At 44.5% G+C, this 27,566-nt stretch overlaps 33 non-coding genes across 33 annotated transcripts; 22 read left to right on the forward strand and 11 right to left on the reverse strand.

The window, feature by feature from the left end:
- Positions 1-548: 548 nt before the first annotated feature.
- On the reverse strand, positions 549-620 carry trnap-agg (transfer RNA proline (anticodon AGG)). The gene has a single exon. It is a non-coding gene; the product is annotated as a tRNA-Pro (tRNA).
- Positions 621-1,596: 976 nt separating this feature from the next.
- trnaa-ugc (transfer RNA alanine (anticodon UGC)) lies at positions 1,597-1,668 on the forward strand. Its single transcript has one exon. It is a non-coding gene; the product is annotated as a tRNA-Ala (tRNA).
- Positions 1,669-2,097: 429 nt separating this feature from the next.
- Positions 2,098-2,169, forward strand: trnaa-cgc (transfer RNA alanine (anticodon CGC)). The gene has a single exon. It is a non-coding gene; the product is annotated as a tRNA-Ala (tRNA).
- An 850-nt stretch (positions 2,170-3,019) lies between these two features.
- Positions 3,020-3,091, reverse strand: trnap-agg (transfer RNA proline (anticodon AGG)). Its single transcript has one exon. It is a non-coding gene; the product is annotated as a tRNA-Pro (tRNA).
- A 979-nt stretch (positions 3,092-4,070) lies between these two features.
- Positions 4,071-4,142, forward strand: trnaa-ugc (transfer RNA alanine (anticodon UGC)). The gene has a single exon. It is a non-coding gene; the product is annotated as a tRNA-Ala (tRNA).
- A 432-nt stretch (positions 4,143-4,574) lies between these two features.
- Positions 4,575-4,645, forward strand: trnaa-cgc (transfer RNA alanine (anticodon CGC)). The gene has a single exon. It is a non-coding gene; the product is annotated as a tRNA-Ala (tRNA).
- Positions 4,646-5,497: 852 nt separating this feature from the next.
- On the reverse strand, positions 5,498-5,569 carry trnap-agg (transfer RNA proline (anticodon AGG)). The gene has a single exon. It is a non-coding gene; the product is annotated as a tRNA-Pro (tRNA).
- A 979-nt stretch (positions 5,570-6,548) lies between these two features.
- Positions 6,549-6,621, forward strand: trnaa-ugc (transfer RNA alanine (anticodon UGC)). The gene has a single exon. It is a non-coding gene; the product is annotated as a tRNA-Ala (tRNA).
- Positions 6,622-7,056: 435 nt separating this feature from the next.
- trnaa-cgc (transfer RNA alanine (anticodon CGC)) lies at positions 7,057-7,128 on the forward strand. The gene has a single exon. It is a non-coding gene; the product is annotated as a tRNA-Ala (tRNA).
- Positions 7,129-7,979: 851 nt separating this feature from the next.
- Positions 7,980-8,051, reverse strand: trnap-agg (transfer RNA proline (anticodon AGG)). Its single transcript has one exon. It is a non-coding gene; the product is annotated as a tRNA-Pro (tRNA).
- Positions 8,052-9,030: 979 nt separating this feature from the next.
- Positions 9,031-9,102, forward strand: trnaa-ugc (transfer RNA alanine (anticodon UGC)). Its single transcript has one exon. It is a non-coding gene; the product is annotated as a tRNA-Ala (tRNA).
- Positions 9,103-9,535: 433 nt separating this feature from the next.
- On the forward strand, positions 9,536-9,607 carry trnaa-cgc (transfer RNA alanine (anticodon CGC)). Its single transcript has one exon. It is a non-coding gene; the product is annotated as a tRNA-Ala (tRNA).
- An 853-nt stretch (positions 9,608-10,460) lies between these two features.
- On the reverse strand, positions 10,461-10,532 carry trnap-agg (transfer RNA proline (anticodon AGG)). Its single transcript has one exon. It is a non-coding gene; the product is annotated as a tRNA-Pro (tRNA).
- Positions 10,533-11,507: 975 nt separating this feature from the next.
- Positions 11,508-11,579, forward strand: trnaa-ugc (transfer RNA alanine (anticodon UGC)). The gene has a single exon. It is a non-coding gene; the product is annotated as a tRNA-Ala (tRNA).
- Positions 11,580-12,009: 430 nt separating this feature from the next.
- On the forward strand, positions 12,010-12,081 carry trnaa-cgc (transfer RNA alanine (anticodon CGC)). Its single transcript has one exon. It is a non-coding gene; the product is annotated as a tRNA-Ala (tRNA).
- An 851-nt stretch (positions 12,082-12,932) lies between these two features.
- trnap-agg (transfer RNA proline (anticodon AGG)) lies at positions 12,933-13,004 on the reverse strand. The gene has a single exon. It is a non-coding gene; the product is annotated as a tRNA-Pro (tRNA).
- A 977-nt stretch (positions 13,005-13,981) lies between these two features.
- trnaa-ugc (transfer RNA alanine (anticodon UGC)) lies at positions 13,982-14,053 on the forward strand. The gene has a single exon. It is a non-coding gene; the product is annotated as a tRNA-Ala (tRNA).
- Positions 14,054-14,484: 431 nt separating this feature from the next.
- trnaa-cgc (transfer RNA alanine (anticodon CGC)) lies at positions 14,485-14,556 on the forward strand. The gene has a single exon. It is a non-coding gene; the product is annotated as a tRNA-Ala (tRNA).
- An 851-nt stretch (positions 14,557-15,407) lies between these two features.
- On the reverse strand, positions 15,408-15,479 carry trnap-agg (transfer RNA proline (anticodon AGG)). Its single transcript has one exon. It is a non-coding gene; the product is annotated as a tRNA-Pro (tRNA).
- Positions 15,480-16,456: 977 nt separating this feature from the next.
- On the forward strand, positions 16,457-16,528 carry trnaa-ugc (transfer RNA alanine (anticodon UGC)). The gene has a single exon. It is a non-coding gene; the product is annotated as a tRNA-Ala (tRNA).
- Positions 16,529-16,960: 432 nt separating this feature from the next.
- Positions 16,961-17,032, forward strand: trnaa-cgc (transfer RNA alanine (anticodon CGC)). Its single transcript has one exon. It is a non-coding gene; the product is annotated as a tRNA-Ala (tRNA).
- An 851-nt stretch (positions 17,033-17,883) lies between these two features.
- On the reverse strand, positions 17,884-17,955 carry trnap-agg (transfer RNA proline (anticodon AGG)). The gene has a single exon. It is a non-coding gene; the product is annotated as a tRNA-Pro (tRNA).
- Positions 17,956-18,932: 977 nt separating this feature from the next.
- trnaa-ugc (transfer RNA alanine (anticodon UGC)) lies at positions 18,933-19,004 on the forward strand. Its single transcript has one exon. It is a non-coding gene; the product is annotated as a tRNA-Ala (tRNA).
- A 431-nt stretch (positions 19,005-19,435) lies between these two features.
- On the forward strand, positions 19,436-19,507 carry trnaa-cgc (transfer RNA alanine (anticodon CGC)). Its single transcript has one exon. It is a non-coding gene; the product is annotated as a tRNA-Ala (tRNA).
- An 851-nt stretch (positions 19,508-20,358) lies between these two features.
- Positions 20,359-20,430, reverse strand: trnap-agg (transfer RNA proline (anticodon AGG)). The gene has a single exon. It is a non-coding gene; the product is annotated as a tRNA-Pro (tRNA).
- Positions 20,431-21,408: 978 nt separating this feature from the next.
- trnaa-ugc (transfer RNA alanine (anticodon UGC)) lies at positions 21,409-21,478 on the forward strand. The gene has a single exon. It is a non-coding gene; the product is annotated as a tRNA-Ala (tRNA).
- A 431-nt stretch (positions 21,479-21,909) lies between these two features.
- Positions 21,910-21,981, forward strand: trnaa-cgc (transfer RNA alanine (anticodon CGC)). Its single transcript has one exon. It is a non-coding gene; the product is annotated as a tRNA-Ala (tRNA).
- An 851-nt stretch (positions 21,982-22,832) lies between these two features.
- trnap-agg (transfer RNA proline (anticodon AGG)) lies at positions 22,833-22,904 on the reverse strand. Its single transcript has one exon. It is a non-coding gene; the product is annotated as a tRNA-Pro (tRNA).
- Positions 22,905-23,882: 978 nt separating this feature from the next.
- trnaa-ugc (transfer RNA alanine (anticodon UGC)) lies at positions 23,883-23,954 on the forward strand. The gene has a single exon. It is a non-coding gene; the product is annotated as a tRNA-Ala (tRNA).
- Positions 23,955-24,385: 431 nt separating this feature from the next.
- trnaa-cgc (transfer RNA alanine (anticodon CGC)) lies at positions 24,386-24,457 on the forward strand. Its single transcript has one exon. It is a non-coding gene; the product is annotated as a tRNA-Ala (tRNA).
- An 851-nt stretch (positions 24,458-25,308) lies between these two features.
- On the reverse strand, positions 25,309-25,380 carry trnap-agg (transfer RNA proline (anticodon AGG)). Its single transcript has one exon. It is a non-coding gene; the product is annotated as a tRNA-Pro (tRNA).
- A 978-nt stretch (positions 25,381-26,358) lies between these two features.
- trnaa-ugc (transfer RNA alanine (anticodon UGC)) lies at positions 26,359-26,430 on the forward strand. The gene has a single exon. It is a non-coding gene; the product is annotated as a tRNA-Ala (tRNA).
- A 431-nt stretch (positions 26,431-26,861) lies between these two features.
- trnaa-cgc (transfer RNA alanine (anticodon CGC)) lies at positions 26,862-26,933 on the forward strand. Its single transcript has one exon. It is a non-coding gene; the product is annotated as a tRNA-Ala (tRNA).
- Positions 26,934-27,566: the final 633 nt, after the last annotated feature.

Genomic DNA, 27,566 nt, shown 5'->3' on the forward strand with positions numbered 1-27,566 from the left:
TAAGCCTAGTTTAGACTAAAATACATTGATTGGGCAGTCTTAATTGAAAAAAGCTTGCCCCGACCAATCTTGCATCATTTCCCTGACACTTTTGTTTTTCATTTCTTTCTGATCCTAGACTTTTACACAGAGGCACTTTCGTGTTGGAATAGAAAACAGCGCTGCACAAGCGGTTGCCATCAAATTATAACCACACAGTTCCCTAGAATGTCTTTGTATGCTGCAGCGTTAGGATTTGTACTCACTGTAATGACCCAAGTACGCTCGTTACTAGGGGTTGTTCCGAGACTTTTGTACACAAAGTGGATCATACAATACTTCCGTATGGGCTGGTTTCGCAACGCAAAGCTAAAGCCAAGTTTCAGACTCAAATTGATTAGTTAGGCTCTGTAACTGAACACATCTTGCATTGACATATAGAGCAATCTATCCCCTGACCTTGGGTCTTGCAAAACACTCGACCGGTGTCAACCAGATACAACCAATCCTGACAGGAACCTCCTGGAGGATTAAACACTGGCAACCACGAACTATTACTCAATTAAGAAGGGCTCGTCCGGGATTTGAACCCGGGACCTCTCGCACCCTAAGCGAGAATCATACCCCTAGACCAACGAGCCACATCATCAATTAATACGTGCAGTTTTAAGCACACTTCAAAGAGAGCTGGGCTGACCTGATCGCTTGAGAACACCTATTTCTTTGTACCCAAAGATGCTCCCTGTGGATTGCACGGTGAAAGAATTAGAGAATTAAGAAGCAATGCTCCGACACAAGAAGTTACGGGCCCTCATTGTGTAATAAGTCTACAGTGGGGATAAGAAACGTGTTAAATACACTTGGTCGAAGCCAATTTAATGGGGATGTCGCCCAGTTGCATAGCCCATGCTTGCATGTATGAGGTTCTGGCTTCATTACTCGTTTCGAACATGTTGCTTGTTTAAAAATACAAGCAGCTGCTTGGTCGATGTTCGAAATTAAACATTGTTCAATATATCCATATGATGCATTTCACAGACAAAGCATAATTTCAAGTGGCAGGCTAAATGACACAGATTCCTCCATAATTGTATACAAACGCACAGCGTGGCAGTGTGAGGATGTAGCTCAGTGGTAGAGCGCATGCTTTGCATGTACGAGGTCCTGGGTGCAATCCCCAGCATTTCCAAGTTGTTTCTCGTCTGACGTTGCATTGCTGAACTTAAGAGTCTTGCGGTTAACATGGATTGTCTAGGCTCTCTAACCGAAAACAGCTTTACCGGACATAACGCACAATGCTTCCCTAAACGTATCTTCAAACGTGAGTATAAAAAGCCATTGTCTTCATCTTTGCATGTATGAGCCTCTCGGTTCCATCCCACGATCTTCAAGACGTGCTCATTAAAAAAATCAAGCAGGTCCATTGTTGATCTTTGAACTGAGCATCGTTCAATATTCCCATCTCACACATTCCACAGACAAAGCATGAGCCCAGTTGTAGACTAATTTTCAACGATTTGAACGTGTACACTAAAAATCGCTTGCTCTGACCTATTAAGCCACATCTGCCCAATCGCCGGGTTTTCCGTTACTCTATAAAACGCACTCACTGATATTGGGGATGTAGCTCAGTGGTAGAGCGCATGCTTTGCATGTATGAGGTCCTGGGTTCAAGCCCCAGCATCTCCAGTTGCCGTCTTGTCATTAGCAAAGTTGATCAGCTTCGTATTGGGCTTTGGCCTAGAAGAAATCACATCAAGCACTCAACCGGTGGCAGTCTGCTTATGACGGTGTTTTCGTTTAGATTTCGCGGAGCATCCAAATAGAGCACAGGCCTTTGTGGGATGTGAGAGGTCCTTTGCTCCATTCCCAGCATCTACAAACGTTTCATTTTTGTAAGCGAAGTTGAGCAGCTGCCTTGGCGAGTCTCGAACTAAGTGTCTTACAGCATTTCCCTTTTGGCTTGGTTTCACAGACAAGGTTTAAACCTACTTCCTGAATAAAGTGCACTGGTTGATTGCACCTTCTTGACTCAAAAGCTCCTCTCCGACCTATCTAGCACCGCGGCACAATACGTGTTTTTCCACGACAAACACGCTCATGCCATTGCAGACGTGGGGGGATGTAGCTCAGTGGTAGAGCGCATGCTTCGCATGTATGAGGTCCTGGGTTCAATCCCCAGCATCTCCAAATTGGTTCTTATCTGAAGGTTAAGCAGCTGCATTGTTGAACTTAAGTCTCTTACAACACTACCCTGGAGCTTGGCTTCACAAGGAAAGGCTTTCGACTGAAATAAAATGTTTAGGCCCTCTAATCGAAAACTGCGTTCTCAGAAATAACTAGCAATGCTTCTCTAAGCCTTTGCTTTGCCGGCGTTCAATCCCAGGATCTCCAAGACGTTGCATATTTGAAAAAAAACACGCAGTTCCATTGTTGATCATCGAACTGAGCATCGTTCAATATTCCGCTTTCACACATTTCGCAGACAAAGCTTAAGCCTAGTTTAGACTAAAATACATTGATTGGGCAGTCTTAATTGAAAAAAGCTTGCCCCGACCAATCTTGCATCATTTCCCTGACACTTTTGTTTTTCATTTCTTTCTGATCCTAGACTTTTACACAGAGGCACTTTCGTGTTGGAATAGAAAACAGCGCTGCACAAGCGGTTGCCATCAAATTATAACCACACAGTTCCCTAGAATGTCTTTGTATGCTGCAGCGTTAGGATTTGTACTCACTGTAATGACCCAAGTACGCTCGTTACTAGGGGTTGTTCCGAGACTTTTGTACACAAAGTGGATCATACAATACTTCCGTATGGGCTGGTTTCGCAACGCAAAGCTAAAGCCAAGTTTCAGACTCAAATTGATTAGTTAGGCTCTGTAACTGAACACATCTTGCATTGACATATAGAGCAATCTATCCCCTGACCTTGGGTCTTGCAAAACACTCGACCGGTGTCAACCAGATACAACCAATCCTGACAGGAACCTCCTGGAGGATTAAACACTGGCAACCACGAACTATTACTCAATTAAGAGGGCTCGTCCGGGATTTGAACCCGGGACCTCTCGCACCCTAAGCGAGAATCATACCCCTAGACCAACGAGCCACATCATCAATTAATACGTGCAGTTTTAAGCACACTTCAAAGAGAGCTGGGCTGACCTGATCGCTTGAGAACACCTATTTCTTTGTACCCAAAGATGCTCCCGTGTGGATTGCACGGTGAAAGAATAGAGAATTAAGAAGCAATGCTCCGACACAAAAAGTTACGGGCCCTCATTGTGTAATAAGTCTACAGTGGGGATAGGAACGTGTTAAATACACTTGGTCGAAGCCAATTTAATGGGGATGTCGCCCAGTTGCAGAGCCCATGCTTGCATGTATGAGGTTCTGGCTTCATTACTCGTTCGAACATGTTGCTTGTTTAAAAATACAAGCAGCTGCTTGGTCGATGTTCGAAATTAAACATTGTTCAATATATCCATATGATGCATTTCACAGACAAAGTATAATTTCAAGTGGCAGGCTAAATGACACAAGATTCCTCCATAATTTGTATACAAACGCACAGCGTGGCAGTGTGAGGATGTTAGCTCAGTGGTAGAGCGCATGCTTTGCATGTACGAGGTCCTGGGTGCAATCCCCAGCATTTCCAAGTTGTTTCTCGTCTGACGTTGCATTGCTGAACTTAAGAGTCTTGCGGTTAACATGGATTGTCTAGGCTCTCTACCGAAAACAGCTTTACCGGACATAACGCACAATGCTTCCCTAAACGTATCTTCAAACGTGAGTATAAAAAAGCCATTGTCTTCATCTTTGCATGTATGAGCCTCTCGGTTCCATCCCACGATCTTCAAGACGCTGCTCATTAAAAAAAATCAAGCAGGTCCATTGTTGATCTTTGAACTGAGCATCGTTCAATATTCCCATCTCACACATTCCACAGACAAAGCATGAGCCCAGTTGTAGACTAATTTTCAACGATTTGAACGTGTACACTAAAAATCGCTTGCTCTGACCTATTAAGCCACATCTGCCCAATCGCCGGGTTTTCCGTTACTCTATAAAACGCACTCACTGATATTGGGGATGTAGCTCAGTGGTAGAGCGCATGCTTTGCATGTATGAGGTCCTGGGTTCAAGCCCCAGCATCTCCAGTTGCCGTCTTGTCATTAGCAAAGTTGATCAGCTTCGTATTGGGCTTGGCCTAGAAGAAATCACATCAAGCACTCAACCGGTGGCAGTCTGCTTATGACGGTGTTTTCGTTTAGATTTCGCGGAGCATCCAAATAGAGCACAGGCCTTTGTGGGATGTGAGAGGTCCTTTGCTCCATTCCCAGCATCTACAAACGTTTCATTTTTGAAGCGAAGTTGAGCAGCTGCCTTGGCGAGTCTCGAACTAAGTGTCTTACAGCATTTCCCTTTTGGCTTGGTTTCACAGACAAGGTTAAACCTACTTCCTGAATAAAGTGCACTGGTTGATTGCACCTTCTTGACTCAAAAGCTCCTCCGCTCCGACCTATCTATCACCGCGGCACAATACGTGTGTTTTCCACGACAAACACGCTCATTGCCATTGCAGACGGTGGGGGGATGTAGCTCATGGTAGAGCGCATGCTTCGCATGTATGAGGTCCTGGGTTCAATCCCCAGCATCTCCAAATTGGTTCTTATCTGAAGGTTAAGCAGCTGCATTGTTGAACTTAAGTCTCTTACAAACACTACCCTGGAGCTTGGGCTTCAGAAGGAAAGGCTTTCGACTGAAATAAAATGTTTAGGCCCTCTAATCGAAAACTGCGTTCTCAGAAATAACTAGCAATGCTTCTCTAAGCCTTTGCTTTGATGGCGTTCAATCCCAGGATCTCCAAGACGTTGCATATTTGAAAAAAAACACGCAGTTCCATTGTTGATCATCGAACTGAGCATCGTTCAATATTCCGCTTTCACACATTTCGCAGACAAAGCTTAAGCCTAGTTTAGACTAAAATACATTGATTGGGCAGTCTTAATTGAAAAAAGCTTGCCCCGACCAATCTTGCATCATTTCCCTGACACTTTTGTTTTTCATTTCTTTCTGATCCTAGACTTTTACACAGAGGCACTTTCGTGTTGGAATAGAAAACAGCGCTGCACAAGCGGTTGCCATCAAATTATAACCACACAGTTCCCTAGAATGTCTTTGTATGCTGCAGCGTTAGGATTTGTACTCACTGTAATGACCCAAGTACGCTCGTTACTAGGGGTTGTTCCGAGACTTTTGTACACAAAGTGGATCATACAATACTTCCGTATGGGCTGGTTTCGCAACGCAAAGCTAAAGCCAAGTTTCAGACTCAAATTGATTAGTTAGGCTCTGTAACTGAACACATCTTGCATTGACATATAGAGCAATCTATCCCCTGACCTTGGGTCTTGCAAAACACTCGACCGGTGTCAACCAGATACAACCAATCCTGACAGGAACCTCCTGGAGGATTAAACACTGGCAACCACGAACTATTACTCAATTAAGAGGGCTCGTCCGGGATTTGAACCCGGGACCTCTCGCACCCTAAGCGAGAATCATACCCCTAGACCAACGAGCCACATCATCAATTAATACGTGCAGTTTTAAGCACACTCAAAGAGAGCTGGGCTGACCTGATCGCTTGAGAACACCTATTTCTTTGTACCCAAAGATGCTCCCGTGTGGATTGCACGGTGAAAGAATTAGAAATTAAGAAGCAATGCTCAGACACAAGAAGTTTACGGGCCCTCATTGTGGTAATAGTCTACAGTGGGGATAAGAAACGTGTTAAATACACTTGGTCGAAGCCAATTTAATGGGGATGTCGCCCAGTTGCATAGCCCATGCTTGCATGTATGAGGTTCTGGCTTCATTCTCGTTTCGAACATGTTGCTTGTTTAAAAATACAAGCAGCTGCTTGGTCGATGTTCGAAATTAAACATTGTTCAATATATCCATATGATGCATTTCACAGACAAAGCATAATTTCAAGTGGCAGGCTAAATGACACAGATTCCTCCATAATTGTATACAAACGCACAGCGTGGCAGTGTCGAGGATGTAGCTCAGTGGTAGAGCGCAATGCTTTGCATGTACGAGGTCCTGGGTGCAAATCCCCAGCATTTCCAAGTGTTTCTCGTCTGACGTTGCATTGCTGAACTTAAGAGTCTTGCGGTTAACATGGATTGTCTAGGCTCTCTAACCGAAAACAGCTTTACCGGACATAACGCACAATGCTTCCCTAAACGTATCTTCAAACGTGAGTATAAAAGCCATTGTCTTCATCTTTGCATGTATGAGCCTTTCGGGTTCCATCCACGATCTTCAAGACGCTGCTCATTAAAAAAATCAAGCAGGTCCATTGTTGATCTTTGAACTGAGCATCGTTCAATATTTCCATCTCACACATTCCACAGACAAAGCATGAGCCCAGTTGTAGACTAATTTTCAACGATTTGAACGTGTACAACTAAAAAATCGCTTGCTCTGACCTATTAAGCCGCATCTGCCCAATCGCCGGGTTTTCCGTTACTCTATAAAACGCACTCACTGTATTTGGGGATGTAGCTCAGTGGTAGAGGCGCATGCTTTGCATGTATGAGGTCCTGGGTTCAAGCCCCAGCATCTCCAGTTGCCGTCTTGTCATTAGCAAAGTTGATCAGCTTCGTATTGGGCTTTGGCCTAGAAGAAATCCATCAAGCACTCAACCGGTGGCAGTCTGCTTATGACGGTGTTTTCGTTTAGATTTCGCGGAGCATCCCAAATAGAGCACAGGCCTTTGTGGGATGTGAGAGGTCCTTTGCTCCATTCCCAGCATCTACAAACGTTTCATTTTTTGTAAGCGAAGTTGAGCAGCTGCCTTGGCGAGTCTCGAACTAAGTGTCTTACAGCATTTCCCTTTTGGCTTGGTTTCACAGACAAGGTTTTAAACCTACTTCCTGAATAAAGTGCACTGGTTGATTGCACCTTCTTGACCTCAAAAGCTCCTCGCTCCGACCTATCTAGCACCTCGGCAAAATACGTGTGTTTTCCACGACAAACACGCTCATGCCATTGCAGACGTGGGGGGATGTAGCTCAGTGGTAGAGCGCATGCTTCGCATGTATGAGGTCCTGGGTTCAATCCCCAGCATCTCCCAATTAGTTCTTATCTGAAGGTTAAGCAGCTGCGTTGTTGAACTTAAGTCTCTTACAACACTACCCTGGAGCTTGGCTTCAGCAAGGAAAGGCTTTCGACTGAATAAAATGTTTAGGCCCTCTAATCGAAAACTGCGTTCTCAGAAATAACTAGCAATGCTTCTCTAAGCTTTGCTTTGCCGGCGTTCAATCCCAGGATCTCCAAGACGTTGCATATTGAAAAAAAACACGCAGTTCCATTGTTGATCATCGAACTGAGCATCGTTCAATATTCCGCTTTCACACATTTCGCAGACAAAGCTTAAGCCTAGTTTAGACTAAAATACATTGATTGGGCAGTCTTATTGAAAAAAAGCTTGCCCCGACCAATCTTGCATCATTTCCCTGACACTTTTGTTTTTCATTTCTTTCTGATCCTAGACTTTTACACAGAGGCACTTTCGTGTTGGAATAGAAAACAGCGCTGCACAAGCGGTTGCCATCAAATTATAACCACACAGTTCCCTAGAATGTCTTTGTATGCTGCCAGCGTTAGGATTTGTACTCACTGTAATGACCCAAGTACGCTCGTTACTAGGGGTTGTTCCGAGACTTTTGTACACAAAGTGGATCATAACTATACTTCCGTATGGGCTGGTTTCGCAACGCAAAGCTAAAGCCAAGTTTCAGACTCAAATTGATTAGTTAGGCTCTGTAACTGAACACATCTTGCATTGACATATAGAGCAATGTATCCCTGACCTTGGGTCTTGCAAAACACTCGACCGGTGTCAACCAGATACAACCAATCCTGACAGGAACCTCCTGGAGGAATTAAACACTGGCAACCACGAACTATTACTCAATTAAGCAGGGCTCGTCCGGGATTTGAACCCGGGACCTCTCGCACCCTATGCGAGAATCATACCCCTAGACCAACGAGCCACATCATCAATTAATACGTGCAGTTTTAAGCACACTTCAAAGAGAGCGGGGCTGACCTGATCGCTTGAGAACACCTATTTCTTTGTACCCAAAGATGCTCCCGTGTGGATTGCACGGTGAAAGAATTAGCAGAATAAGAAGCAATGCTCCGACACAAGAAGTTACGGGCCCTCATTGTGTAATAAGTCTACAGTGGGGATAAGAAACGTGTTTAAATACACTGGGTCGAAGCCAATTTAATGGGGATGTCGCCCAGTTGCATAGCCCATGCTTGCATGTATGAGGTTCTGGCTTCATTACTCGTTTCGAACATGTTGCTTGTTTAAAAATACAAGCAGGCTGCTTGGTCGATGTTCGAAATTAAACATTGTTCAATATATCCATATGATGCATTTCACAGACAAAGCATAATTTCAAGTGCAGGCTAAATGACACAGATTCCTCCATAATTGTATACAAACGCACAGCGTGGCAGTACGAGGATGTAGCTCAGTGGTAGAGCGCATGCTTTGCATGTACGAGGTCCTGGGTGCAATCCCCAGCATTTCCAAGTTGTTTCTCGTCTGACGTTGCATTGCTGAACTTAAGAGTCTTGCGGTTAACATGGATTGTCTAGGCTCTCTAACCGAAAACAGCTTTACCGGACATAACGCACAATGCTTCCCTAAACGTATCTTCAAACGTGAGTATAAAAAGCCATTGTCTTCATCTTTGCATGTATGAGCCTCTCGGTTCCATCCCACGATCTTCAAGACGCTGCTCATTAAAAAAATCAAGCAGGTCCAGTGTTGATCTTTGAACTGAGCATCGTTCAATATTCCCATCTCACACATTCCACAGACAAAGCATGAGCCCAGTTGTAGACTAATTTTCAACGATTTGAACGTGTACACTAAAAATCGCTTGCTCTGACCTATTAAGCCACATCTGCCCAATCGCCGGGTTTTCCGTTACTCTATAAAACGCACTCACTGATATTGGGGATGTAGCTCAGTGGTAGAGCGCATGCTTTGCATGTATGAGGTCCTGGGTTCAAGCCCCAGCATCTCCAGTTGCCGTCTTGTCATTAGCAAAGTTGATCAGCTTCGTATTGGGCTTTGGCCTAGAAGAAATCGCATCAAGCACTCAACCGGTGGCAGTCTGCTTATGACGGTGTTTTCGTTTAGATTTCGCGGAGCATCCAAATAGAGCACAGGCCTTTGTGGGATGTGAGAGGTCCTTTGCTCCATTCCCAGCATCTACAAACGTTTCATTTTTGTAAGCGAAGTTGAGCAGCTGCCTTGGCGAGTCTCGAACTAAGTGTCTTACAGCATTTCCCTTTTGGCTTGGTTTTCACAGACAAGGTTTAAACCTACTTCCTGAATAAAGTGCACTGGTTGATTGCACCTTCTTGACTCAAAAGCTCCTCGCTCCGACCTATCTAGCACCGCGGCACAATACGTGTGTTTTCCACGACAAACACGCTCATGCCATTGCAGACGTGGGGGGATGTAGCTCAGTGGTAGAGCGCATGCTTCGCATGTATGAGGTCCTGGGTTCAATCCCCAGCATCTCCAAATTTGTTCTTATCTGAAGGTTAAGCAGCTGCGTTGTTGAACTTAAGTCTCTTACAACACTACCCTGGAGCTTGGCTTCAGCAAGGAAAGGCTTTCGACTGAAATAAAATGTTTAGGCCCTCTAATCGAAAACTGCGTTCTCAGAAATAACTAGCAATGCTTCTCTAAGCCTTTGCTTTGCCGGCGTTCAATCCCAGGATCTCCAAGACGTTGCATATTTGAAAAAAAACACGCAGTTCCATTGTTGATCATCGAACTGAGCATCGTTCAATATTCCGCTTTCACACATTTCGCAGACAAAGCTTAAGCCTAGTTTAGACTAAAATACATTGATTGGGCAGTCTTAATTGAAAAAAGCTTGCCCCGACCAATCTTGCATCATTTCCCTGACACTTTTGTTTTTCATTTCTTTCTGATCCTAGACTTTTACACAGAGGCACTTTCGTGTTGGAATTGAAAACAGCGCTGCACAAGCGGTTGCCATCAAATTATAACCACACAGTTCCCTAGAATGTCTTTGTATGCTGCAGCGTTAGGATTTGTACTCACTGTAATGACCCAAGTACGCTCGTTACTAGGGGTTGTTCCGAGACTTTTGTACACAAAGTGGATCATACAATACTTCCGTATGGGCTGGTTTCGCAACGCAAAGCTAAAGCCAAGTTTCAGACTCAAATTGATTAGTTAGGCTCTGTAACTGAACACATCTTGCATTGACATATAGAGCAATGTATCCCCTGACCTTGGGTCTTGCAAAACACTCGACCGGTGTCAACCAGATACAACCAATCCTGACAGGAACCTCCTGGAGCGATTAAACACTGGCAACCACGAACTATTACTCAATTAAGCAGGGCTCGTCCGGGATTTGAACCCGGGACCTCTCGCACCCTAAGCGAGAATCATACCCCTAGACCAACGAGCCACATCATCAATTAATACGTGCAGTTTTAAGCACACTTCAAAGAGAGCTGGGCTGACCTGATCGCTTGAGAACACCTATTTCTTTGTACCCAAAGATGCTCCCGTGTGGATTGCACGGTGAAAGAATAGAGAATTAAGAAGCAATGCTCCGACACAAGAAGTTACGGGCCCTCATTGTGTAATAAGTCTACAGTGGGATAAGAAACGTGTTAAATACACTTGGTCGAAGCCAATTTAATGGGGATGTCGCCCAGTTGCATAGCCCATGCTTGCATGTATGAGGTTCTGGCTTCATTACTCGTTTCGAACATGTTGCTTGTTTAAAATACAAGCAGCTGCTTGGTCGATGTTCGAAATTAAACATTGTTCAATATATCCATATGATGCATTTCACAGACAAAGCATAATTTCAAGTGGCAGGCTAAATGACACAGATTCCTCCATAATTGTATACAAACGCACAGCGTGGCAGTACGAGGATGTAGCTCAGTGGTAGAGCGCATGCTTTGCATGTACGAGGTCCTGGGTGCAATCCCCAGCATTTCCAAGTTGTTTCTCGTCTGACGTTGCATTGCTGAACTTAAGAGTCTTGCGGTTAACATGGATTGTCTAGGCTCTCTAACCGAAAACAGCTTTACCGGACATAACGCACAATGCTTCCCTAAACGTATCTTCAAACGTGAGTATAAAAAGCCATTGTCTTCATCTTTGCATGTATGAGCCTCTCGGTTCCATCCCACGATCTTCAAGACGCTGCTCATTAAAAAAATCAAGCAGGTCCAGTGTTGATCTTTGAACTGAGCATCGTTCAATATTCCCATCTCACACATTCCACAGACAAAGCATGAGCCCAGTTGTAGACTAATTTTCAACGATTTGAACGTGTACACTAAAAATCGCTTGCTCTGACCTATTAAGCCACATCTGCCCAATCGCCGGGTTTTCCGTTACTCTATAAAACGCACTCACTGATATTGGGGATGTAGCTCAGTGGTAGAGCGCATGCTTTGCATGTATGAGGTCCTGGGTTCAAGCCCCATCATCTCCAGTTGCCGTCTTGTCATTAGCAAAGTTGATCAGCTTCGTATTGGGCTTGGCCTAGAAGAAATCGCATCAAGCACTCAACCGGTGGCAGTCTGCTTATGACGGTGTTTTCGTTTAGATTTCGCGGAGCATCCAAATAGAGCACAGGCCTTTGTGGGATGTGGAGGTCCTTTGCTCCATTCCCAGCATCTACAAACGTTTCATTTTTGTAAGCGAAGTTGAGCAGCTGCCTTGGCGAGTCTCGAACTAAGTGTCTTACAGCATTTCCCTTTTGGCTTGGTTTCACAGACAAGGTTTAAACCTACTTCCTGAATAAAGTGCACTGGTTGATTGCACCTTCTTGACTCAAAAGCTCCTCGCTCCGACCTATCTAGCACCGCGGCACAATACGTGTGTTTTCCACGACAAACACGCTCATGCCATTGCAGACGTGGGGGGATGTAGCTCAGTGGTAGAGCGCATGCTTCGCATGTATGAGGTCCTGGGTTCAATCCCCAGCATCTCCAAATTTGTTCTTATCTGAAGGTTAAGCAGCTGCGTTGTTGAACTTAAGTCTCTTACAACACTACCCTGGAGCTTGGCTTCACAAGGAAAGGCTTTCGACTGAAATAAAATGTTTAGGCCCTCTAATCGAAAACTGCGTTCTCAGAAATAACTAGCAATGCTTCTCTAAGCCTTTGCTTTGCCGGCGTTCAATCCCAGGATCTCCAAGACGTTGCATATTTGAAAAAAAACACGCAGTTCCATTGTTGATCATCGAACTGAGCATCGTTCAATATTCCGCTTTCACACATTTCGCAGACAAAGCTTAAGCCTAGTTTAGACTAAAATACATTGATTGGGCAGTCTTAATTGAAAAAAGCTTTCCCCGACCAATCTTGCATCATTTCCCTGACACTTTTGTTTTTCATTTCTTTCTGATCCTAGACTTTTACACAGAGGCACTTTCGTGTTGGAATTGAAAACAGCGCTGCACAAGCGGTTGCCATCAAATTATAACCACACAGTTCCCTAGAATGTCTTTGTATGCTGCAGCGTTAGGATTTGTACTCACTGTAATGACCCAAGTACGCTCGTTACTAGGGGTTGTTCCGAGACTTTTGTACACAAAGTGGATCATACAATACTTCCGTATGGGCTGGTTTCGCAACGCAAAGCTAAAGCCAAGTTTCAGACTCAAATTGATTAGTTAGGCTCTGTAACTGAACACATCTTGCATTGACATATAGAGCAATGTATCCCCTGACCTTGGGTCTTGCAAAACACTCGACCGGTGTCAACCAGATACAACCAATCCTGACAGGAACCTCCTGGAGCATTAAACACTGGCAACCACGAACTATTACTCAATTAAGCAGGGCTCGTCCGGGATTTGAACCCGGGACCTCTCGCACCCTAAGCGAGAATCATACCCCTAGACCAACGAGCCACATCATCAATTAATACGTGCAGTTTTAAGCACACTTCAAAGAGAGCTGGGCTGACCTGATCGCTTGAGAACACCTATTTCTTTGTACCCAAAGATGCTCCCGTGTGGATTGCACGGTGAAAGAATTAGAGAATTAAGAAGCAATGCTCCGACACAAGAAGTTACGGGCCCTCATTGTGTAATAAGTCTACAGTGGGGATAAGAAACGTGTTAAATACACTTGGTCGAAGCCAATTTAATGGGGATGTCGCCCAGTTGCATAGCCCATGCTTGCATGTATGAGGTTCTGGCTTCATTACTCGTTTCGAACATGTTGCTTGTTTAAAAATACAAGCAGCTGCTTGGTCGATGTTCGAAATTAAACATTGTTCAATATATCCATATGATGCATTTCACAGACAAAGCATAATTTCAAGTGGCAGGCTAAATGACACAGATTCCTCCATAATTGTATACAAACGCACAGCGTGGCAGTACGAGGATGTAGCTCAGTGGTAGAGCGCATGCTTTGCATGTACGAGGTCCTGGGTGCAATCCCCAGCATTTCCAAGTTGTTTCTCGTCTGACGTTGCATTGCTGAACTTAAGAGTCTTGCGGTTAACATGGATTGTCTAGGCTCTCTAACCGAAAACAGCTTTACCGGACATAACGCACAATGCTTCCCTAAACGTATCTTCAAACGTGAGTATAAAAAGCCATTGTCTTCATCTTTGCATGTATGAGCCTCTCGGTTCCATCCCACGATCTTCAAGACGCTGCTCATTAAAAAAATCAAGCAGGTCCATTGTTGATCTTTGAACTGAGCATCGTTCAATATTCCATCTCACACATTCCACAGACAAAGCATGAGCCCAGTTGTAGACTAATTTTCAACGATTTGAACGTGTACACTAAAAATCGCTTGCTCTGACCTATTAAGCCGCATCTGCCCAATCGCCGGGTTTTCCGTTACTCTATAAAACGCACTCACTGATATTGGGGATGTAGCTCAGTGGTAGAGCGCATGCTTTGCATGTATGAGGTCCTGGGTTCAAGCCCCATCATCTCCAGTTGCCGTCTTGTCATTAGCAAAGTTGATCAGCTTCGTATTGGGCTTTGGCCTAGAAGAAATCGCATCAAGCACTCAACCGGTGGCAGTCTGCTTATGACGGTGTTTTCGTTTAGATTTCGCGGAGCATCCAAATAGAGCACAGGCCTTTGTGGGATGTGGAGGTCCTTTGCTCCATTCCCAGCATCTACAAACGTTTCATTTTTGTAAGCGAAGTTGAGCAGCTGCCTTGGCGAGTCTCGAACTAAGTGTCTTACAGCATTTCCCTTTTGGCTTGGTTTCACAGACAAGGTTTAAACCTACTTCCTGAATAAAGTGCACTGGTTGATTGCACCTTCTTGACTCAAAAGCTCCTCGCTCCGACCTATCTAGCACCGCGGCACAATACGTGTGTTTTCCACGACAAACACGCTCATGCCATTGCAGACGTGGGGGGATGTAGCTCAGTGGTAGAGCGCATGCTTCGCATGTATGAGGTCCTGGGTTCAATCCCCAGCATCTCCAAATTTGTTCTTATCTGAAGGTTAAGCAGCTGCATTGTTGAACTTAAGTCTCTTACAACACTACCCTGGAGCTTGGCTTCAGAAGGAAAGGCTTTCGACTGAAATAAAATGTTTAGGCCCTCTAATCGAAAACTGCGTTCTCAGAAATAACTAGCAATGCTTCTCTAAGCCTTTGCTTTGCCGGCGTTCAATCCCAGGATCTCCAAGACGTTGCATATTTGAAAAAAAACACGCAGTTCCATTGTTGATCATCGAACTGAGCATCGTTCAATATTCCGCTTTCACACATTTCGCAGACAAAGCTTAAGCCTAGTTTAGACTAAAATACATTGATTGGGCAGTCTTAATTGAAAAAAGCTTGCCCCGACCAATCTTGCATCATTTCCCTGACACTTTTGTTTTTCATTTCTTTCTGATCCTAGACTTTTACACAGAGGCACTTTCGTGTTGGAATTGAAAACAGCGCTGCACAAGCGGTTGCCATCAAATTATAACCACACAGTTCCCTAGAATGTCTTTGTATGCTGCAGCGTTAGGATTTGTACTCACTGTAATGACCCAAGTACGCTCGTTACTAGGGGTTGTTCCGAGACTTTTGTACACAAAGTGGATCATACTATACTTCCGTATGGGCTGGTTTCGCAACGCAAAGCTAAAGCCAAGTTTCAGACTCAAATTGATTAGTTAGGCTCTGTAACTGAACACATCTTGCATTGACATATAGAGCAATGTATCCCCTGACCTTGGGTCTTGCAAAACACTCGACCGGTGTCAACCAGATACAACCAATCCTGACAGGAACCTCCTGGAGGATTAAACACTGGCAACCACGAACTATTACTCAATTAAGCAGGGCTCGTCCGGGATTTGAACCCGGGACCTCTCGCACCCTAAGCGAGAATCATACCCCTAGACCAACGAGCCACATCATCAATTAATACGTGCAGTTTTAAGCACACTTCAAAGAGAGCTGGGCTGACCTGATCGCTTGAGAACACCTATTTCTTTGTACCCAAAGATGCTCCCGTGTGGATTGCACGGTGAAAGAATTAGAGAATTAAGAAGCAATGCTCCGACACAAGAAGTTACGGGCCCTCATTGTGTAATAAGTCTACAGTGGGGATAAGAAACGTGTTAAATACACTTGGTCGAAGCCAATTTAATGGGGATGTCGCCCAGTTGCATAGCCCATGCTTGCATGTATGAGGTTCTGGCTTCATTACTCGTTTCGAACATGTTGCTTGTTTAAAAATACAAGCAGCTGCTTGGTCGATGTTCGAAATTAAACATTGTTCAATATATCCATATGATGCATTTCACAGACAAAGCATAATTTCAAGTGGCAGGCTAAATGACACAGATTCCTCCATAATTGTATACAAACGCACAGCGTGGCAGTACGAGGATGTAGCTCAGTGGTAGAGCGCATGCTTTGCATGTACGAGGTCCTGGGTGCAATCCCCAGCATTTCCAAGTTGTTTCTCGTCTGACGTTGCATTGCTGAACTTAAGAGTCTTGCGGTTAACATGGATTGTCTAGGCTCTCTAACCGAAAACAGCTTTACCGGACATAACGCACAATGCTTCCCTAAACGTATCTTCAAACGTGAGTATAAAAAGCCATTGTCTTCATCTTTGCATGTATGAGCCTCTCGGTTCCATCCCACGATCTTCAAGACGCTGCTCATTAAAAAAATCAAGCAGGTCCAGTGTTGATCTTTGAACTGAGCATCGTTCAATATTCCATCTCACACATTCCACAGACAAAGCATGAGCCCAGTTGTAGACTAATTTTCAACGATTTGAACGTGTACACTAAAAATCGCTTGCTCTGACCTATTAAGCCACATCTGCCCAATCGCCAGGTTTTCCGTTACTCTATAAAACGCACTCACTGATATTGGGGATGTAGCTCAGTGGTAGAGCGCATGCTTTGCATGTATGAGGTCCTGGGTTCAAGCCCCAGCATCTCCAGTTGCCGTCTTGTCATTAGCAAAGTTGATCAGCTTCGTATTGGGCTTTGGCCTAGAAGAAATCGCATCAAGCACTCAACCGGTGGCAGTCTGCTTATGACGGTGTTTTCGTTTAGATTTCGCGGAGCATCCAAATAGAGCACAGGCCTTTGTGGGATGTGAGAGGTCCTTTGCTCCATTCCCAGCATCTACAAACGTTTCATTTTTGTAAGCGAAGTTGAGCAGCTGCCTTGGCGAGTCTCGAACTAAGTGTCTTACAGCATTTCCCTTTTGGCTTGGTTTCACAGACAAGGTTTAAACCTACTTCCTGAATAAAGTGCACTGGTTGATTGCACCTTCTTGACTCAAAAGCTCCTCGCTCCGACCTATCTAGCACCGCGGCACAATACGTGTGTTTTCCACGACAAACACGCTCATGCCATTGCAGACGTGGGGGGATGTAGCTCAGTGGTAGAGCGCATGCTTCGCATGTATGAGGTCCTGGGTTCAATCCCCAGCATCTCCAAATTGGTTCTTATCTGAAGGTTAAGCAGCTGCATTGTTGAACTTAAGTCTCTTACAACACTACCCTGGAGCTTGGCTTCAGAAGGAAAGGCTTTCGACTGAAATAAAATGTTTAGGCCCTCTAATCGAAAACTGCGTTCTCAGAAATAACTAGCAATGCTTCTCTAAGCCTTTGCTTTGCCGGCGTTCAATCCCAGGATCTCCAAGACGTTGCATATTTGAAAAAAAACACGCAGTTCCATTGTTGATCATCGAACTGAGCATCGTTCAATATTCCGCTTTCACACATTTCGCAGACAAAGCTTAAGCCTAGTTTAGACTAAAATACATTGATTGGGCAGTCTTAATTGAAAAAAGCTTGCCCCGACCAATCTTGCATCATTTCCCTGACACTTTTGTTTTTCATTTCTTTCTGATCCTAGACTTTTACACAGAGGCACTTTCGTGTTGGAATAGAAAACAGCGCTGCACAAGCGGTTGCCATCAAATTATAACCACACAGTTCCCTAGAATGTCTTTGTATGCTGCAGCGTTAGGATTTGTACTCACTGTAATGACCCAAGTACGCTCGTTACTAGGGGTTGTTCCGAGACTTTTGTACACAAAGTGGATCATACAATACTTCCGTATGGGCTGGTTTCGCAACGCAAAGCTAAAGCCAAGTTTCAGACTCAAATTGATTAGTTAGGCTCTGTAACTGAACACATCTTGCATTGACATATAGAGCAATGTATCCCCTGACCTTGGGTCTTGCAAAACACTCGACCGGTGTCAACCAGATACAACCAATCCTGACAGGAACCTCCTGGAGGATTAAACACTGGCAACCACGAACTATTACTCAATTAAGCAGGGCTCGTCCGGGATTTGAACCCGGGACCTCTCGCACCCTAAGCGAGAATCATACCCCTAGACCAACGAGCCACATCATCAATTAATACGTGCAGTTTTAAGCACACTTCAAAGAGAGCTGGGCTGACCTGATCGCTTGAGAACACCTATTTCTTTGTACCCAAAGATGCTCCCGTGTGGATTGCACGGTGAAAGAATTAGAGAATTAAGAAGCAATGCTCCGACACAAGAAGTTACGGGCCCTCATTGTGTAATAAGTCTACAGTGGGGATAAGAAACGTGTTAAATACACTTGGTCGAAGCCAATTTAATGGGGATGTCGCCCAGTTGCATAGCCCATGCTTGCATGTATGAGGTTCTGGCTTCATTACTCGTTTCGAACATGTTGCTTGTTTAAAAATACAAGCAGCTGCTTGGTCGATGTTCGAAATTAAACATTGTTCAATATATCCATATGATGCATTTCACATACAAAGCATAATTTCAAGTGGCAGGCTAAATGACACAGATTCCTCCATAATTGTATACAAACGCACAGCGTGGCAGTACGAGGATGTAGCTCAGTGGTAGAGCGCATGCTTTGCATGTACGAGGTCCTGGGTGCAATCCCCAGCATTTCCAAGTTGTTTCTCGTCTGACGTTGCATTGCTGAACTTAAGAGTCTTGCGGTTAACATGGATTGTCTAGGCTCTCTAACCGAAAACAGCTTTACCGGACATAACGCACAATGCTTCCCTAAACGTATCTTCAAACGTGAGTATAAAAAGCCATTGTCTTCATCTTTGCATGTATGAGCCTCTCGGTTCCATCCCACGATCTTCAAGACGCTGCTCATTAAAAAAATCAAGCAGGTCCATTGTTGATCTTTGAACTGAGCATCGTTCAATATTCCATCTCACACATTCCACAGACAAAGCATGAGCCCAGTTGTAGACTAATTTTCAACGATTTGAACGTGTACACTAAAAATCGCTTGCTCTGACCTATTAAGCCACATCTGCCCAATCGCCGGGTTTTCCGTTACTCTATAAAACGCACTCACTGATATTGGGGATGTAGCTCAGTGGTAGAGCGCATGCTTTGCATGTATGAGGTCCTGGGTTCAAGCCCCAGCATCTCCAGTTGCCGTCTTGTCATTAGCAAAGTTGATCAGCTTCGTATTGGGCTTGGCCTAGAAGAAATCACATCAAGCACTCAACCGGTGGCAGTCTGCTTATGACGGTGTTTTCGTTTAGATTTCGCGGAGCATCCAAATAGAGCACAGGCCTTTGTGGGATGTGAGAGGTCCTTTGCTCCATTCCCAGCATCTACAAACGTTTCATTTTTGTAAGCGAAGTTGAGCAGCTGCCTTGGCGAGTCTCGAACTAAGTGTCTTACAGCATTTCCCTTTTGGCTTGGTTTCACAGACAAGGTTTAAACCTACTTCCTGAATAAAGTGCACTGGTTGATTGCACCTTCTTGACTCAAAAGCTCCTCGCTCCGACCTATCTAGCACCGCGGCACAATACGTGTGTTTTCCACGACAAACACGCTCATGCCATTGCAGACGTGGGGGGATGTAGCTCAGTGGTAGAGCGCATGCTTCGCATGTATGAGGTCCTGGGTTCAATCCCCAGCATCTCCAAATTGGTTCTTATCTGAAGGTTAAGCAGCTGCATTGTTGAACTTAAGTCTCTTACAACACTACCCTGGAGCTTGGCTTCAGAAGGAAAGGCTTTCGACTGAAATAAAATGTTTAGGCCCTCTAATCGAAAACTGCGTTCTCAGAAATAACTAGCAATGCTTCTCTAAGCCTTTGCTTTGCTGGCGTTCAATCCCAGGATCTCCAAGACGTTGCATATTTGAAAAAAAACACGCAGTTCCATTGTTGATCATCGAACTGAGCATCGTTCAATATTCCGCTTTCACACATTTCGCAGACAAAGCTTAAGCCTAGTTTAGACTAAAATACATTGATTGGGCAGTCTTAATTGAAAAAAGCTTGCCCCGACCAATCTTGCATCATTTCCCTGACACTTTTGTTTTTCATTTCTTTCTGATCCTAGACTTTTACACAGAGGCACTTTCGTGTTGGAATAGAAAACAGCGCTGCACAAGCGGTTGCCATCAAATTATAACCACACAGTTCCCTAGAATGTCTTTGTATGCTGCAGCGTTAGGATTTGTACTCACTGTAATGACCCAAGTACGCTCGTTACTAGGGGTTGTTCCGAGACTTTTGTACACAAAGTGGATCATACTATACTTCCGTATGGGCTGGTTTCGCAACGCAAAGCTAAAGCCAAGTTTCAGACTCAAATTGATTAGTTAGGCTCTGTAACTGAACACATCTTGCATTGACATATAGAGCAATCTATCCCCTGACCTTGGGTCTTGCAAAACACTCGACCGGTGTCAACCAGATACAACCAATCCTGACAGGAACCTCCTGGAGGATTAAACACTGGCAACCACGAACTATTACTCAATTAAGAAGGGCTCGTCCGGGATTTGAACCCGGGACCTCTCGCACCCTAAGCGAGAATCATACCCCTAGACCAACGAGCCACATCATCAATTAATACGTGCAGTTTTAAGCACACTTCAAAGAGAGCTGGGCTGACCTGATCGCTTGAGAACACCTATTTCTTTGTACCCAAAGATGCTCCCGTGTGGATTGCACGGTGAAAGAATTAGAGAATTAAGAAGCAATGCTCCGACACAAGAAGTTACGGGCCCTCATTGTGTAATAAGTCTACAGTGGGGATAAGAAACGTGTTAAATACACTTGGTCGAAGCCAATTTAATGGGGATGTCGCCCAGTTGCATAGCCCATGCTTGCATGTATGAGGTTCTGGCTTCATTACTCGTTTCGAACATGTTGCTTGTTTAAAAATACAAGCAGCTGCTTGGTCGATGTTCGAAATTAAACATTGTTCAATATATCCATATGATGCATTTCACAGACAAAGCATAATTTCAAGTGGCAGGCTAAATGACACAGATTCCTCCATAATTGTATACAAACGCACAGCGTGGCAGTACGAGGATGTAGCTCAGTGGTAGAGCGCATGCTTTGCATGTACGAGGTCCTGGGTGCAATCCCCAGCATTTCCAAGTTGTTTCTCGTCTGACGTTGCATTGCTGAACTTAAGAGTCTTGCGGTTAACATGGATTGTCTAGGCTCTCTAACCGAAAACAGCTTTACCGGACATAACGCACAATGCTTCCCTAAACGTATCTTCAAACGTGAGTATAAAAAGCCATTGTCTTCATCTTTGCATGTATGAGCCTCTCGGTTCCATCCCACGATCTTCAAGACGCTGCTCATTAAAAAAATCAAGCAGGTCCAGTGTTGATCTTTGAACTGAGCATCGTTCAATATTTCCATCTCACACATTCCACAGACAAAGCATGAGCCCAGTTGTAGACTAATTTTCAACGATTTGAACGTGTACACTAAAAATCGCTTGCTCTGACCTATTAAGCCACATCTGCCCAATCGCCGGGTTTTCCGTTACTCTATAAAACGCACTCACTGATATTGGGGATGTAGCTCAGTGGTAGAGCATGCTTTGCATGTATGAGGTCCTGGGTTCAAGCCCCAGCATCTCCAGTTGCCGTCTTGTCATTAGCAAAGTTGATCAGCTTCGTATTGGGCTTTGGCCTAGAAGAAATCGCATCAAGCACTCAACCGGTGGCAGTCTGCTTATGACGGTGTTTTCGTTTAGATTTCGCGGAGCATCCAAATAGAGCACAGGCCTTTGTGGGATGTGGAGGTCCTTTGCTCCATTCCCAGCATCTACAAACGTTTCATTTTTGTAAGCGAAGTTGAGCAGCTGCCTTGGCGAGTCTCGAACTAAGTGTCTTACAGCATTTCCCTTTTGGCTTGGTTTCACAGACAAGGTTTAAACCTACTTCCTGAATAAAGTGCACTGGTTGATTGCACCTTCTTGACTCAAAAGCTCCTCGCTCCGACCTATCTAGCACCGCGGCACAATACGTGTGTTTTCCACGACAAACACGCTCATGCCATTGCAGACGTGGGGGGATGTAGCTCAGTGGTAGAGCGCATGCTTCGCATGTATGAGGTCCTGGGTTCAATCCCCAGCATCTCCAAATTGGTTCTTATCTGAAGGTTAAGCAGCTGCGTTGTTGAACTTAAGTCTCTTACAACACTACCCTGGAGCTTGGCTTCACAAGGAAAGGCTTTCGACTGAAATAAAATGTTTAGGCCCTCTAATCGAAAACTGCGTTCTCAGAAATAACTAGCAATGCTTCTCTAAGCCTTTGCTTTGCCGGCGTTCAATCCCAGGATCTCCAAGACGTTGCATATTTGAAAAAAAACACGCAGTTCCATTGTTGATCATCGAACTGAGCATCGTTCAATATTCCGCTTTCACACATTTCGCAGACAAAGCTTAAGCCTAGTTTAGACTAAAATACATTGATTGGGCAGTCTTAATTGAAAAAAGCTTTCCCCGACCAATCTTGCATCATTTCCCTGACACTTTTGTTTTTCATTTCTTTCTGATCCTAGACTTTTACACAGAGGCACTTTCGTGTTGGAATTGAAAACAGCGCTGCACAAGCGGTTGCCATCAAATTATAACCACACAGTTCCCTAGAATGTCTTTGTATGCTGCAGCGTTAGGATTTGTACTCACTGTAATGACCCAAGTACGCTCGTTACTAGGGGTTGTTCCGAGACTTTTGTACACAAAGTGGATCATACTATACTTCCGTATGGGCTGGTTTCGCAACGCAAAGCTAAAGCCAAGTTTCAGACTCAAATTGATTAGTTAGGCTCTGTAACTGAACACATCTTGCATTGACATATAGAGCAATGTATCCCCTGACCTTGGGTCTTGCAAAACACTCGACCGGTGTCAACCAGATACAACCAATCCTGACAGGAACCTCCTGGAGGATTAAACACTGGCAACCACGAACTATTACTCAATTAAGCAGGGCTCGTCCGGGATTTGAACCCGGGACCTCTCGCACCCTAAGCGAGAATCATACCCCTAGACCAACGAGCCACATCATCAATTAATACGTGCAGTTTTAAGCACACTTCAAAGAGAGCTGGGCTGACCTGATCGCTTGAGAACACCTATTTCTTTGTACCCAAAGATGCTCCCGTGTGGATTGCACGGTGAAAGAATTAGAGAATTAAGAAGCAATGCTCCGACACAAGAAGTTACGGGCCCTCATTGTGTAATAAGTCTACAGTGGGGATAAGAAACGTGTTAAATACACTTGGTCGAAGCCAATTTAATGGGGATGTCGCCCAGTTGCATAGCCCATGCTTGCATGTATGAGGTTCTGGCTTCATTACTCGTTTCGAACATGTTGCTTGTTTAAAAATACAAGCAGCTGCTTGGTCGATGTTCGAAATTAAACATTGTTCAATATATCCATATGATGCATTTCACAGACAAAGCATAATTTCAAGTGGCAGGCTAAATGACACAGATTCCTCCATAATTGTATACAAACGCACAGCGTGGCAGTACGAGGATGTAGCTCAGTGGTAGAGCGCATGCTTTGCATGTACGAGGTCCTGGGTGCAATCCCCAGCATTTCCAAGTTGTTTCTCGTCTGACGTTGCATTGCTGAACTTAAGAGTCTTGCGGTTAACATGGATTGTCTAGGCTCTCTAACCGAAAACAGCTTTACCGGACATAACGCACAATGCTTCCCTAAACGTATCTTCAAACGTGAGTATAAAAAGCCATTGTCTTCATCTTTGCATGTATGAGCCTCTCGGTTCCATCCCACGATCTTCAAGACGCTGCTCATTAAAAAAATCAAGCAGGTCCAGTGTTGATCTTTGAACTGAGCATCGTTCAATATTCCCGTCTCACACATTCCACACACAAAGCATGAGCCCAGTTGTAGACTAATTTTCAACGATTTGAACGTGTACACTAAAAATCGCTTGCTCTGACCTATTAAGCCACATCTGCCCAATCGCCGGGTTTTCCGTGACTCTATAAAACGCACTCACTGATATTGGGGATGTAGCTCAGTGGTAGAGCGCATGCTTTGCATGTATGAGGTCCTGGGTTCAAGCCCCATCATCTCCAGTTGCCGTCTTGTCATTAGCAAAGTTGATCAGCTTCGTATTGGGCTTTGGCCTAGAAGAAATCGCATCAAGCACTCAACCGGTGGCAGTCTGCTTATGACGGTGTTTTCGTTTAGATTTCGCGGAGCATCCAAATAGAGCACAGGCCTTTGTGGGATGTGGAGGTCCTTTGCTCCATTCCCAGCATCTACAAACGTTTCATTTTTGTAAGCGAAGTTGAGCAGCTGCCTTGGCGAGTCTCGAACTAAGTGTCTTACAGCATTTCCCTTTTGGCTTGGTTTCACAGACAAGGTTTAAACCTACTTCCTGAATAAAGTGCACTGGTTGATCGCACCTTCTTGACTCAAAAGCTCCTCGCTCCGACCTATCTAGCACCGCGGCACAATACGTGTGTTTTCCACGACAAACACTCTCATGCCATTGCAGACGTGGGGGGATGTAGCTCAGTGGTAGAGCGCATGCTTCGCATGTATGAGGTCCTGGGTTCAATCCCCAGCATCTCCAAATTTGTTCTTATCTGAAGGTTAAGCAGCTGCGTTGTTGAACTTAAGTCTCTTACAACACTACCCTGGAGCTTGGCTTCACAAGGAAAGGCTTTCGACTGAAATAAAATGTTTAGGCCCTCTAATCGAAAACTGCGTTCTCAGAAATAACTAGCAATGCTTCTCTAAGCCTTTGCTTTGCCGGCGTTCAATCCCAGGATCTCCAAGACGTTGCATATTTGAAAAAAAACACGCAGTTCCATTGTTGATCATCGAACTGAGCATCGTTCAATATTCCGCTTTCACACATTTCGCAGACAAAGCTTAAGCCTAGTTTAGACTAAAATACATTGATTGGGCAGTCTTAATTGAAAAAAGCTTTCCCCGACCAATCTTGCATCATTTCCCTGACACTTTTGTTTTTCATTTCTTTCTGATCCTAGACTTTTACACAGAGGCACTTTCGTGTTGGAATTGAAAACAGCGCTGCACAAGCGGTTGCCATCAAATTATAACCACACAGTTCCCTAGAATGTCTTTGTATGCTGCAGCGTTAGGATTTGTACTCACTGTAATGACCCAAGTACGCTCGTTACTAGGGGTTGTTCCGAGACTTTTGTACACAAAGTGGATCATACAATACTTCCGTATGGGCTGGTTTCGCAACGCAAAGCTAAAGCCAAGTTTCAGACTCAAATTGATTAGTTAGGCTCTGTAACTGAACACATCTTGCATTGACATATAGAGCAATGTATCCCCTGACCTTGGGTCTTGCAAAACACTCGACCGGTGTCAACCAGATACAACCAATCCTGACAGGAACCTCCTGGAGGATTAAACACTGGCAACCACGAACTATTACTCAATTAAGCAGGGCTCGTCCGGGATTTGAACCCGGGACCTCTCGCACCCTAAGCGAGAATCATACCCCTAGACCAACGAGCCACATCATCAATTAATACGTGCAGTTTTAAGCACACTTCAAAGAGAGCTGGGCTGACCTGATCGCTTGAGAACACCTATTTCTTTGTACCCAAAGATGCTCCCGTGTGGATTGCACGGTGAAAGAATTAGAGAATTAAGAAGCAATGCTCCGACACAAGAAGTTACGGGCCCTCATTGTGTAATAAGTCTACAGTGGGGATAAGAAACGTGTTAAATACACTTGGTCGAAGCCAATTTAATGGGGATGTCGCCCAGTTGCATAGCCCATGCTTGCATGTATGAGGTTCTGGCTTCATTACTCGTTTCGAACATGTTGCTTGTTTAAAAATACAAGCAGCTGCTTGGTCGATGTTCGAAATTAAACATTGTTCAATATATCCATATGATGCATTTCACAGACAAAGCATAATTTCAAGTGGCAGGCTAAATGACACAGATTCCTCCATAATTGTATACAAACGCACAGCGTGGCAGTACGAGGATGTAGCTCAGTGGTAGAGCGCATGCTTTGCATGTACGAGGTCCTGGGTGCAATCCCCAGCATTTCCAAGTTGTTTCTCGTCTGACGTTGCATTGCTGAACTTAAGAGTCTTGCGGTTAACATGGATTGTCTAGGCTCTCTAACCGAAAACAGCTTTACCGGACATAACGCACAATGCTTCCCTAAACGTATCTTCAAACGTGAGTATAAAAAGCCATTGTCTTCATCTTTGCATGTATGAGCCTCTCGGTTCCATCCCACGATCTTCAAGACGCTGCTCATTAAAAAAATCAAGCAGGTCCAGTGTTGATCTTTGAACTGAGCATCGTTCAATATTCCCATCTCACACATTCCACAGACAAAGCATGAGCCCAGTTGTAGACTAATTTTCAACGATTTGAACGTGTACACTAAAAATCGCTTGCTCTGACCTATTAAGCCACATCTGCCCAATCGCCGGGTTTTCCGTGACTCTATAAAACGCACTCACTGATATTGGGGATGTAGCTCAGTGGTAGAGCGCATGCTTTGCATGTATGAGGTCCTGGGTTCAAGCCCCATCATCTCCAGTTGCCGTCTTGTCATTAGCAAAGTTGATCAGCTTCGTATTGGGCTTTGGCCTAGAAGAAATCGCATCAAGCACTCAACCGGTGGCAGTCTGCTTATGACGGTGTTTTCGTTTAGATTTCGCGGAGCATCCAAATAGAGCACAGGCCTTTGTGGGATGTGGAGGTCCTTTGCTCCATTCCCAGCATCTACAAACGTTTCATTTTTGTAAGCGAAGTTGAGCAGCTGCCTTGGCGAGTCTCGAACTAAGTGTCTTACAGCATTTCCCTTTTGGCTTGGTTTCACAGACAAGGTTTAAACCTACTTCCTGAATAAAGTGCACTGGTTGATTGCACCTTCTTGACTCAAAAGCTCCTCGCTCCGACCTATCTAGCACCGCGGCACAATACGTGTGTTTTCCACGACAAACACGCTCATGCCATTGCAGACGTGGGGGGATGTAGCTCAGTGGTTGAGCGCATGCTTCGCATGTATGAGGTCCTGGGTTCAATCCCCAGCATCTCCAAATTTGTTCTTATCTGAAGGTTAAGCAGCTGCGTTGTTGAACTTAAGTCTCTTACAACACTACCCTGGAGCTTGGCTTCACAAGGAAAGGCTTTCGACTGAAATAAAATGTTTAGGCCCTCTAATCGAAAACTGCGTTCTCAGAAATAACTAGCAATGCTTCTCTAAGCCTTTGCTTTGCCGGCGTTCAATCCCAGGATCTCCAAGACGTTGCATATTTGAAAAAAAACACGCAGTTCCATTGTTGATCATCGAACTGAGCATCGTTCAATATTCCGCTTTCACACATTTCGCAGACAAAGCTTAAGCCTAGTTTAGACTAAAATACATTGATTGGGCAGTCTTAATTGAAAAAAGCTTTCCCCGACCAATCTTGCATCATTTCCCTGACACTTTTGTTTTTCATTTCTTTCTGATCCTAGACTTTTACACAGAGGCACTTTCGTGTTGGAATTGAAAACAGCGCTGCACAAGCGGTTGCCATCAAATTATAACCACACAGTTCCCTAGAATGTCTTTGTATGCTGCAGCGTTAGGATTTGTACTCACTGTAATGACCCAAGTACGCTCGTTACTAGGGGTTGTTCCGAGACTTTTGTACACAAAGTGGATCATACAATACTTCCGTATGGGC

Source organism: Triplophysa dalaica, chromosome 6, assembly GCF_015846415.1.
Source record: "Triplophysa dalaica isolate WHDGS20190420 chromosome 6, ASM1584641v1, whole genome shotgun sequence".
In the NCBI taxonomy this organism is placed as follows: domain Eukaryota; kingdom Metazoa; phylum Chordata; class Actinopteri; order Cypriniformes; family Nemacheilidae; genus Triplophysa; species Triplophysa dalaica.